At 48.7% G+C, this 9,102-nt stretch overlaps 1 long non-coding RNA gene across 2 annotated transcripts; it reads left to right on the plus strand.

The window, feature by feature from the left end:
* The first annotated feature begins 1,994 nt into the window (after window positions 1-1,994).
* LOC118695547 (uncharacterized) lies at window positions 1,995-8,598 on the plus strand. 2 transcript variants are annotated; one of them, XR_008508788.1, is made up of 2 exons: window positions 1,995-4,355; window positions 4,747-8,598. It is a non-coding gene; the product is annotated as an uncharacterized LOC118695547 (long non-coding RNA). The 2 variants fall into 2 exon arrangements; XR_004981542.2 differs by having other exon boundaries at window positions 1,995-2,911.
* Window positions 8,599-9,102: the final 504 nt, after the last annotated feature.

Raw genomic sequence — 9,102 nt, forward strand, 5'->3', positions numbered from 1 at the left:
ATACACTCACAATTTGGTGCTCAGCCCACCCCTTGCTCTGCTCCCTTCTGTCTCTAAAATCTTTTTGATTCCTCCCTTCCCAAATTGCATCCATCCAAATTGCATCCCTGAAAAAGGAGGAGGAGGATGGGGCTGGGGGTGCAAAGGCTGCAAGTGTGAACAACCCTGGCTGCTGCAGTTGTGGAGACACTGGGCTCACTCAGAGGAGCCTGAGCCCCGCTGCCACTGCCAGGGTGACAGTGAAGCAACTCCCACAATATCCTCGGGGGGCTGGGGTGCAGCAGCAGGGGGGCAATGGGCACCCAGACCTGGCACTGTCTGCCACAGCCTCCCCCCAAACATGGGGTGCTGCAACCCTGGCGTGGTCCAAAGCGGGGAAACAGGCATCGGAAAGAGGAGCCCAGCCTGTGTTACGTGGGGGTCCCAGGAGGAGTTCTGCTGCTCCCTGTAATCCCGGCTCCCAATCCCTCCCTTTCTCAGCACCCCAAATTCCTCCCCCCAGTTCCTGCTGTGCTGCAGGATGTGGCATTGCCAGGCTGCCCTTACTATAATCAGAGACTGTTACAACTCATCACACCCCCACCCTACATTGTCTAGCCCTAAATCACACCAACTCCAGCAACCCTCCTCCAGAAAACCTGACACACATCCCCAAAACCCTTAAACCTCCCAGATCCTCTCCAAAACCCAACACAAGCCCCTGTCCAAGCCATCCATCCCCGCTACCCCCAGAAAGCCACATCACCCAGCATCACACAAAAGAGCCCCTCCATGGAAAAACATGGTGGGGGGTGTGGGGGGAGAGATGTTTTATCTTGGCCTCCATCTGCCCCTAATAAGGCAGGTTTATTTTTAGTGGAGGTGAAAGTCAGAGCCACCAGCTCAAGAGCTTTTTCCACTCACATCTGCATTTGTACAATTTGGGTTTCCTGTTGTGGTTTCGGTGCTTTTCAAACCTGCCCAAATTGTTATTTTCTTTGCTCGGCAAAGAGCAACACAGATCGCTCCCTCTGTATCCTCAGTATAAATATCTTGCCAGCATCCCCTGCCCAACCTCCCCTCTCTAACCTGTCCATTCATCTGGCCCCTGACATGCTGATATCTTGGAATGGGGTCCAAGCCTCCTCATGGGGCTGGGATGTTGGTGAAAGTTCAGACTGGACCAAATAATTCCTGTCCTGGATTGTGCCTTTCCAGCCCCAGTGCGTGATGAGAAGCCACTCTTCAGACTCTGAGTAGGGAAACTGAAACAGGGATGGTGTCAGTTTGTGGATGCTGGACCAACAAGCCTTTGTTATCATTCTTTCTTTTTCTATTCTTAGCTAGCCTTCTGATGAAATTCTTTTTTCTATTCTTTTAGTATAGTTTTAATATAATATATATCATAAAATAATAAATCAAGCCTTCTGAAACATGGAGTCAAATCCTTGTCTCTTCCCTCATCCTAAGACTCCTGTGAACACTGTCACACCAGGCTGTGATGGAGGAGCAGGTGAGTGGGGAATGAGGGGGGGTCATGCTGGGTAACCCTCTCCCAGAGGGACCAAAAGCTGCCAGAAAATTCACACGGAGGGGTGGGTGTAGAACACCAAAACCTGTCAAGTTTTTCGTTTTTATAGGTATTGGCAAAGAATTGGAATTTATCTCTAAAACCATTTGGAAAGAATGATTTGGAAAGAATCTATCCATTCTATTGTATACAGGAATGTAGGAAACTCTGACTAGAGATGCGTAGTCGTTTTGAAACCAATGTTATAACATTTTTACCTAGGAATGAACCAATCAAGTGCCCTTAAACCGTAGGAACAGCTGCTGAGGCTGAAGGGAATAAATACAAAAGGCTCTCCGGCAGCTTCGGCCTCCGTTCCCTGCCTGCCCCGAGGTGCGTCCAGCCCGGCCCGGGCAGGGGAGCGGTGCTGCCACCTTGTGGGCACAGAGCGGTACTGTGCACAGAGAGGAGCGGCGAAGCACAGTTAGGGGTGCAAAGGGGCGTGGCCGGGTTCGAGCGGCCGCCGTGCGGGGCCGTGGCTGGGAAGAACGACAGCGGCGGGGCCGGTTTCGGCGGGCGGCGGAGGCGCGGAGGGGACAGAGCTGCCATTTCAAGATGGCGAAGCGCCCGTGTACCAGGACCCTGCATGAGCCGGGTCGGCCTCCAGCCCCACTCCAGATGGCGGCCGCGGCAGGACTCCGGCAGAGGCGTCGCCGCCGCTCCCTGCCGCGGTTCGCGGGGCTCCGGTGCCGCTGACCCCGCCAACCGTTTTCTCCCGCCGGGAAAAGCAGCAGAAAATGGCGCCGAGAGCGCGGGATCGGCGTCGGGACCGGGTTGAGGCAGCTGGTAAGAGAAACGCCTGTGTGAGGAGCGGGGGATGCTTAAGGGTACCACAACAAAGATGGTGGCTCGGCCGGGAGTGGCTTCTGCCAGTACCAAAGATTGCGGAGAGGAAATCCGGGAGAAATGGCTGCTGGCATCCTGGGCTTGCCAGGCAGGTTTTGTACTTGATTGCAAGGCAGTTTTCCTGCCTCTGCAGGGGGTGAAAACTGGAAAGGGGAGAGAAAAAAAGACACTTTTTACGCCACACTCAAGATGGCGGCTGAGGGCGGCACTCACTTGCCCTTCCAATGATGGCGGCAGTGTGCTCATGCGCCTTGGGTAGGGAGAAGAGAGGGCGGTACGGGAAATACCCCGCTCCGTCTGATCGGAAAAGTGCTTTCTCCTGGGTCTGGGCGGCATTGAGGTCGCAACGAGTTCCAAATTAGCCTTGTGCCTCTCCTGTTGTGACTAAGTCGGTGTTCCCTGAGTGGCTGCAGCTCCCTGCGTGTGGAGGGAAGAAGCCTGTGCTGGAGAATGGGAGGAAGGTCCCTGCTGGTTGCTGTGTCCTCGGTGGGCACAGAACTCTGGCCAGGTGGCTTGGTGAGTATTGAAAATGTGAAAAGTGCGTATTTTGTGATTGGCGTTTCGGAAATATTAAAATGAATATTATATGTGTTGTGTTAGAAAGTAATGCTGTATTAATTCTCTTAAGTACTGTGTTAAATATAGTTTTAGATTATAACAAAATGTTAAAATAGAAACTATGCTATGTAGGAGACTTTTTTTAAAGAAAGGACTCGCAGTGAGATAGCAGCCACAGGACACCTAAATCTTGCAGAGAAAAAGAATTTATTGCTCTCTTATTAGAAGAAATGAACTTCTTCCTGCCTCGAAGGCGCTGTTAGGATTCAGAGGAAGAAGTTGATGATGACCAGACAGAATCCTGTATTTGAATGGAATTTATGCATCATGTATGAGATGTATGAATATGCAACAGGTTATTGTTTTTAAGGGTTAGTCCTTTGTTAACAGGGGTCTTTTTTCGGGCTTATGCTGCCAGAAAAAGGTACCCGGATGTCCGTAACTCTTTGTCTCTATTGTCTTGTATTGTCTTAATTTAATTTGTCCAAATTATTATTACTCTAATTGTATTACTGTTTTTATAACCATTTAATTACTGTTAAACTTTTAAAATTTTAAAAACAAGTGATTGGCATTTTTCATAGGATCAATCCTGCCTGCTTTTCACTCAATTGTTGTAATGAGTCATCAGCTTTTAGCCAGCCTCGGTTCAGTTTCTTTTTCACGAATTTTTTTGGTTGTTTTGATCCTGAACTTGCCAAACCCTTAAGTTTGCTAAATTAACCCTGAGAAGGTTCTACAAGCCAATGCTGAGGGGATTGGGGATTGGATAGTTAGGATCTTATGGCCCTTCAAGGGTTGGGTTCACCCCCTGATTTTGGTGCCACGGGAAACTCCAAGTTAACACGGATCAAAATAGGAGACAGTTCCCTCATCAAAGTCAGCTTTCCAAACCTCTGTTCAGGATCCAAAAGAAATGGGAATGCTCTTGGCAAAAAAGGTGCTTTGGAGACAAAGCAAGCTTAAAATGCCTGTAAGCGGGAAATCCAGGAGAAATGGCTGCTGGCATCCTGGGCTTGCCCGGCAGGTTTTGTACTTGATTGCAAGGCAGTTTTCCTGCCTCTGCATGGGGTGGCACCTGCATCCCACTGGAAAGGGGAGGGAAATAATTCCCCTCCTTCCCTGGCCCAGCCCTGGAGTGGGAGCAGCTTATCCTGGAGTTATCCTGCTCCTCCCCAGCATCTCTCTGGTACCGTCATGTGCTTCCCAAGCCCCCAGCACTGATGGATCTAAACGAGGAGAACAATCCCTGTTCCTTCTCTTTCTTCTCCATCCTTGATGTTCTTGGGCCCTGCATCTCCCTGGCTATTCCCTGTCTGACTCCTTATGTGTGCCTGAGATGTGTTTAGCAACAAATCCATTCCTTTAAAGGAAGCCCAGTGCAAAGAGCATCCAGCTGCAGGTAAGTCTTCCTGCATTTCATTTTTCTCTGTCCAGTTTTGGAGAGTTTCTCTCCGTGCTTTCCTGTGACCCAGATGTGTCCCTTCCTTTGTCCAGATCCAGTGCCAAAGGATTGAACAACTGATGAGAGTGGGGTCTGGGATGAGAATGGTTCTGCTAAAATTAGGGAAAGAATGCTAGAGGAAAAATGAGCTTCCTTTGAATGTCTGGAATAAATACACTGGGAAAGGGCACTTTTTAATTAGATTTGGTGCCACCTCCCCTTTTTTTATGGCTAAAACTCCATGGTGAGCAATGCAAGCCAAAAGATGAAATGCAATGCCAAAAGCCAAAGCCAAAAGGAGTCCTTGATTCTGCAGTGAGCTTAACTTCCCTTTTCTCCTCTCTTTCAGGACAGGGAGAACCACTGAACTTGTCCTGGCCTTGCCAAGAGCTTTGGTGTTTGAGCTGCCAAACCCAAACTGGTCCTGATGATGGAGGACTTAAGAAATTACTCAATCCAACTAAATGCTTTAAAAAGGGAGATGGTTTGGTTATAAAAATATTTCTGCCTGAGACTGGGAAGAGGCTGGGAAGACTTAAACCCCCCCAATTCTGCACAACAGCGCAAGGATTTTTTAATTCTTTGCCTTTTTTTCCCTTCCTTTGAATGGGTTTGTTTGTTTCCCCTTGGAGACTGCACACACAATAGGCAGATTTTTCAATTAAGCCTTTTTTCCCCCACTTTTAGTCTTCAATGGAGCCCAGGTGCCAATTGTTTGCTGCTTGGTTTCTGCCTTCCCTTTCCTGCCTACAGCTTAACCCCTTTCTCACCTTCCTGCTTTTTGGCCATCTCTGGTCATGCAGATGATGCTGATGCAGATGGCTGATAAATAATTATCAAACAGCTTGGGAATGGTCTGTATCAGGTATCGGTGACATTAAAAAATGCAGTATATGGACCATCAACCAATGAATTTAGCAACAGTTGGATAGTAACTAGTCATCTTTCCTTTAAAGCCCTCTTCAAAGCATATTTACTTATAAAGGGAAAGCATTTGGTTTTTATTTTAAAAAATCACCAACAGCCAGCTTAAGTGAGCATGGAAGACTGACAAAGACATTGTAATGTTTTTTCTTTTAAATCCCTCACAATCCCATAATGTAGTGGGGAGGCAGCTCAGCGAGTTTCAGCCCACAGCTGCCATCCTGTGCTCATGGAGAGCAACCTCTCCAGCTGTCCCAGCCTCAGGAAAGCACAGAAGAGGGCTTTACACAGATCAGGGATTAAGCTAGACCCAGGTTGGGCTCAGCTCAGTCACCATGGCACTGTTAGAAGCCTTAAACCCTTTTTCTATCAGATTGATTGTGGTTGTGGTGCAGCCACTGTGTTGCTGTCAATGTGCTCCCCTGCAGCCTAGCCTGACATGGTGAGCAGGGGCTTGGGGTTCTGCCTCATGTGTTAAACATCAAACCAGAAGATAAAACAACAGCTAAAAGCCCTGCCCTCCCATGTGCCTCACTCTGCACCACTGCTATGAGAGGAGTGTGAAAGACCCAGTCAGTTTTAGCTCTGTAAAGAAGCTGCAGAGCAGTGATGAGTGCCTGAATCACATCCTCTGCAGCTATCAGGGGAGTGAGGGCAGGGAAAAGGGCAGAGAAAGGGAAATAAAAAAACAACAGAGCCACCAAGACTGGAGGATGTGAGGATGAATCCAAAACTATGCTCTCCAAGAGCTGAAATAACACATTTCTTAAAACAAGACATCCAAACTGGAATGAGGGACTTGCACTCTTTCCAGATTTTCCCAGCGCCATAACCCATTTAAAAAAAAAGTCATCTGTGGAAATGGGATGTTCCTTTAAGCCTTGCAGAGACTTTCTCCAGCACCACAAAGCACCCTTCCTGTTGCTCTTCCTTTACCACTCAGGGCTGAGCCATGGAGACCTGCTTCTTTAGTGTGTGTGTGTGTGTGTGTGTGTGTGTGTGTGTGTGTGTATTTCAGGGTTGTTTTTTAAACCAAGAAAAAAATTGATATCATATTTTAAAAAGAACCCCCAGAGCTTTGGGGAAAGTGGGCATAAATGTCAAACAAAACACAAAGAAAGACTGAGCTACTAAGGGATCATACTTAGAGCAGCAGTGGTGGGGTGGGAGGGAAGAAATATAACTTTAGAAATATAACTTTAGGAAATTTAACACCATTTAGGAGGGTTTATACACAATGTTTTCATTGCAAGCAATATTTAGAAGTGACAATTTAGTGATTTATCATATCCCAGCACACTCCTTCCCTGTCAAAGTGATAGGCAGAACCAGCAGAGCAGCTCTGAACACACTGTTCACTACAAGGCACCACCAACAACCCAGAAGAGCTCTACCCTTGGCCAACCCTGTCCCTTTGGGCCTTCTGAGAAGCTGGGATTTAGGAGAAGGCCTTGCAGGGGAACAGTGTTTCAAATGTCAAAGAATTTAAAAATATACAAGGCTATGAAAGCTGATGGGACCTGAAAGAATTGAAGGAGAAGGTGTCTTAGCAGAGCATCTTTGGCCAGTGTGGCCAGATAACCCTCGGATATCATTACTGGAGAATCTGGGAGTGAAGCCCAGCAGGAGATGCTGCAGCATGAACTCCTGCCCCACACGAGAGGTTCCCAGAGACCAAAAACTCCGTGCAGAGCAGACAGGATCTGACCACAACACCTGCCTTGGGCCAAACCCACTCTTCATTTCTCATGAGCCACATAGAAATGTGGTGTATTTATGATCACTTCTCTCACCAGATCTGGTTGCAATCAGCACTGGATCCCAAAACTGAAGGAGAAGCTTTGTGTAGACAATTCCTCTTTCAAGGCTCAGCTGCAGTACCAGGCTCAAGACCTGGCATGCACGTGCATTTGGCAGGGAGTAGCAAATCAAGTGAAAGACCATTTCAGGGTTTTTTTTCAGCTGATTGTTTAGGAATTTACTTGGAATAAACTTCCTCCCCAAGAGGGATTTCAATTCTACACATGCAGAAAGAGGAGAAAACATTAATGCAGTGTTGAGACAGCTCTGTGCTGAGAGCAGTGGTTTTAAGGTTAAGGCCCTTGTATATCTGGGAGGGTGAAACCTCTGTGTTCAACCCTCTGGGATCATCACTTGGGCTTCCTGTGCTTCTCAAGCTCTCAAAGTAAAATTGACCCACCAAACTCATCTTTGTCTCAATCCTAATCCCTGCATCATCCTTCAGGTGTATTTCCTCACAATGAAATTGGAGTAGAAAATGCTTTAGGAAATGCTTTGCAGCCCCTTCTTCCCCAAAGGCCCAATCTGCTTTAATTAGGAATGCTCTTCAAGCACAAGGTTTGGATGCAGCCAGTGAGACTCACATTTCAGAAGGACCATCAATGGTCTGATAAAGACACAGCACTTTCAAGCAGGCTGCTGGGACTGAGGAGGATATTTGAAACCTATTGACATGCAGTTCTAGCAGAAGTGCAAAATGAAATGTAATGTAGTAGAACTGGAAAATGAAATGCTGTTAGACAAGGCTGCTCCCCAAATTGGCTCTGCCTGGATCCACCTGCCCTGCAGCACAGCCTTCTCCCTTTCTCCTCACTGCCCTCTGCTAAGCACCAACCCAAACGTGGGCTATTTCAATTCCTGTCAGACACAGAGCAGCTGATGGGCAGCAAATGCAGCCTTCCCAAAGTGGCTGCCCATGAGCCGGCCTGCAGGGCAGAGCTCAGGGAGGAGGTGGCAGCTTCCTCAGTGGCTTTTCATGTCCTCTCTCTCCCATGCAGACACTGGCATGCATGGCACGGCTCTGTTTTGGCAGCCAGTCCCTTGGCAGGGCTGTGTGAGCACAGGCTGAGCACATGGTGAACTCTCTCCTCCTTGCTGTGACACCTGGGCTGGCAGGGATGACACAGTGACCTCAGCCATCACCTGGCACTGACGTGTTTGATGAAAATCCTTTTGCTGGGATTTTTCTCCTGAGAAGCCTCAGAACAGAAATGGAACCAGTAACAATCTGCTGGCTGTGGAGTGTGGGCTGGAGATGGTTTAGCAACAGGGGCATCTTGGATTAGTCTCCTGTGCATTGTTTCTACTTGATGACCAATCATGGTCCAGCTGTGTCAGGGCTGTGAGCAGTCCCAGGTTTTTATTATTCATTCCTTTCCAGCTTTTTGATGTCTCCTTGCTCTTTTAGTATAGTTCTAATATCTCATTTTCTTTTAATATAATAGAGATCATAAAATAATATTTCAGCCTTCTGAAAGGTGGAGTCAAGATTCTCGTCTCTTCCCTTGTCCTGGGGACCCTCAAACACCACCACAATCAGCGGCCGAGCGGGTTCGTGCGAGCCTCTCAGTAACCCTCGGCCAGTCCCGAGTCGGCAGCCCCGACACGGCCGACAGCGGGGAGACACCCTCTGTGCCCCGAGGGTACTGAGGGCACCTGGGCTTGGGGGGGGGGGACACTCTCTGTGCCCCGAGGGTACTGAGGGCACCTGGGCTGGGGGCAGACACTCTGTGCCCCGAGGGTACTGAGGGCACCTGGGCTGGCGGGGAGACACTCTCTGTGCCCTGAGGGTGCTGAGGGCACCTGGGCTGGCAGGGAGACACTCTCTGTGCCCCGAGGGTACTGAGGGCACCTGGGCTGGTCGCCTTTGCAGCAGCAGAGACACCAGAGACATCGGTAGAAGATAAAGGGCCGACTCTTAGCAGGGGTTAATCCAAGGTTTTATTAGGAGTCCCAGAGGAGCTCCTGCACCTCAGGGGGC

Source organism: Molothrus ater, chromosome 24, assembly GCF_012460135.2.
Source record: "Molothrus ater isolate BHLD 08-10-18 breed brown headed cowbird chromosome 24, BPBGC_Mater_1.1, whole genome shotgun sequence".
In the NCBI taxonomy this organism is placed as follows: Eukaryota; Metazoa; Chordata; class Aves; order Passeriformes; family Icteridae; genus Molothrus; species Molothrus ater.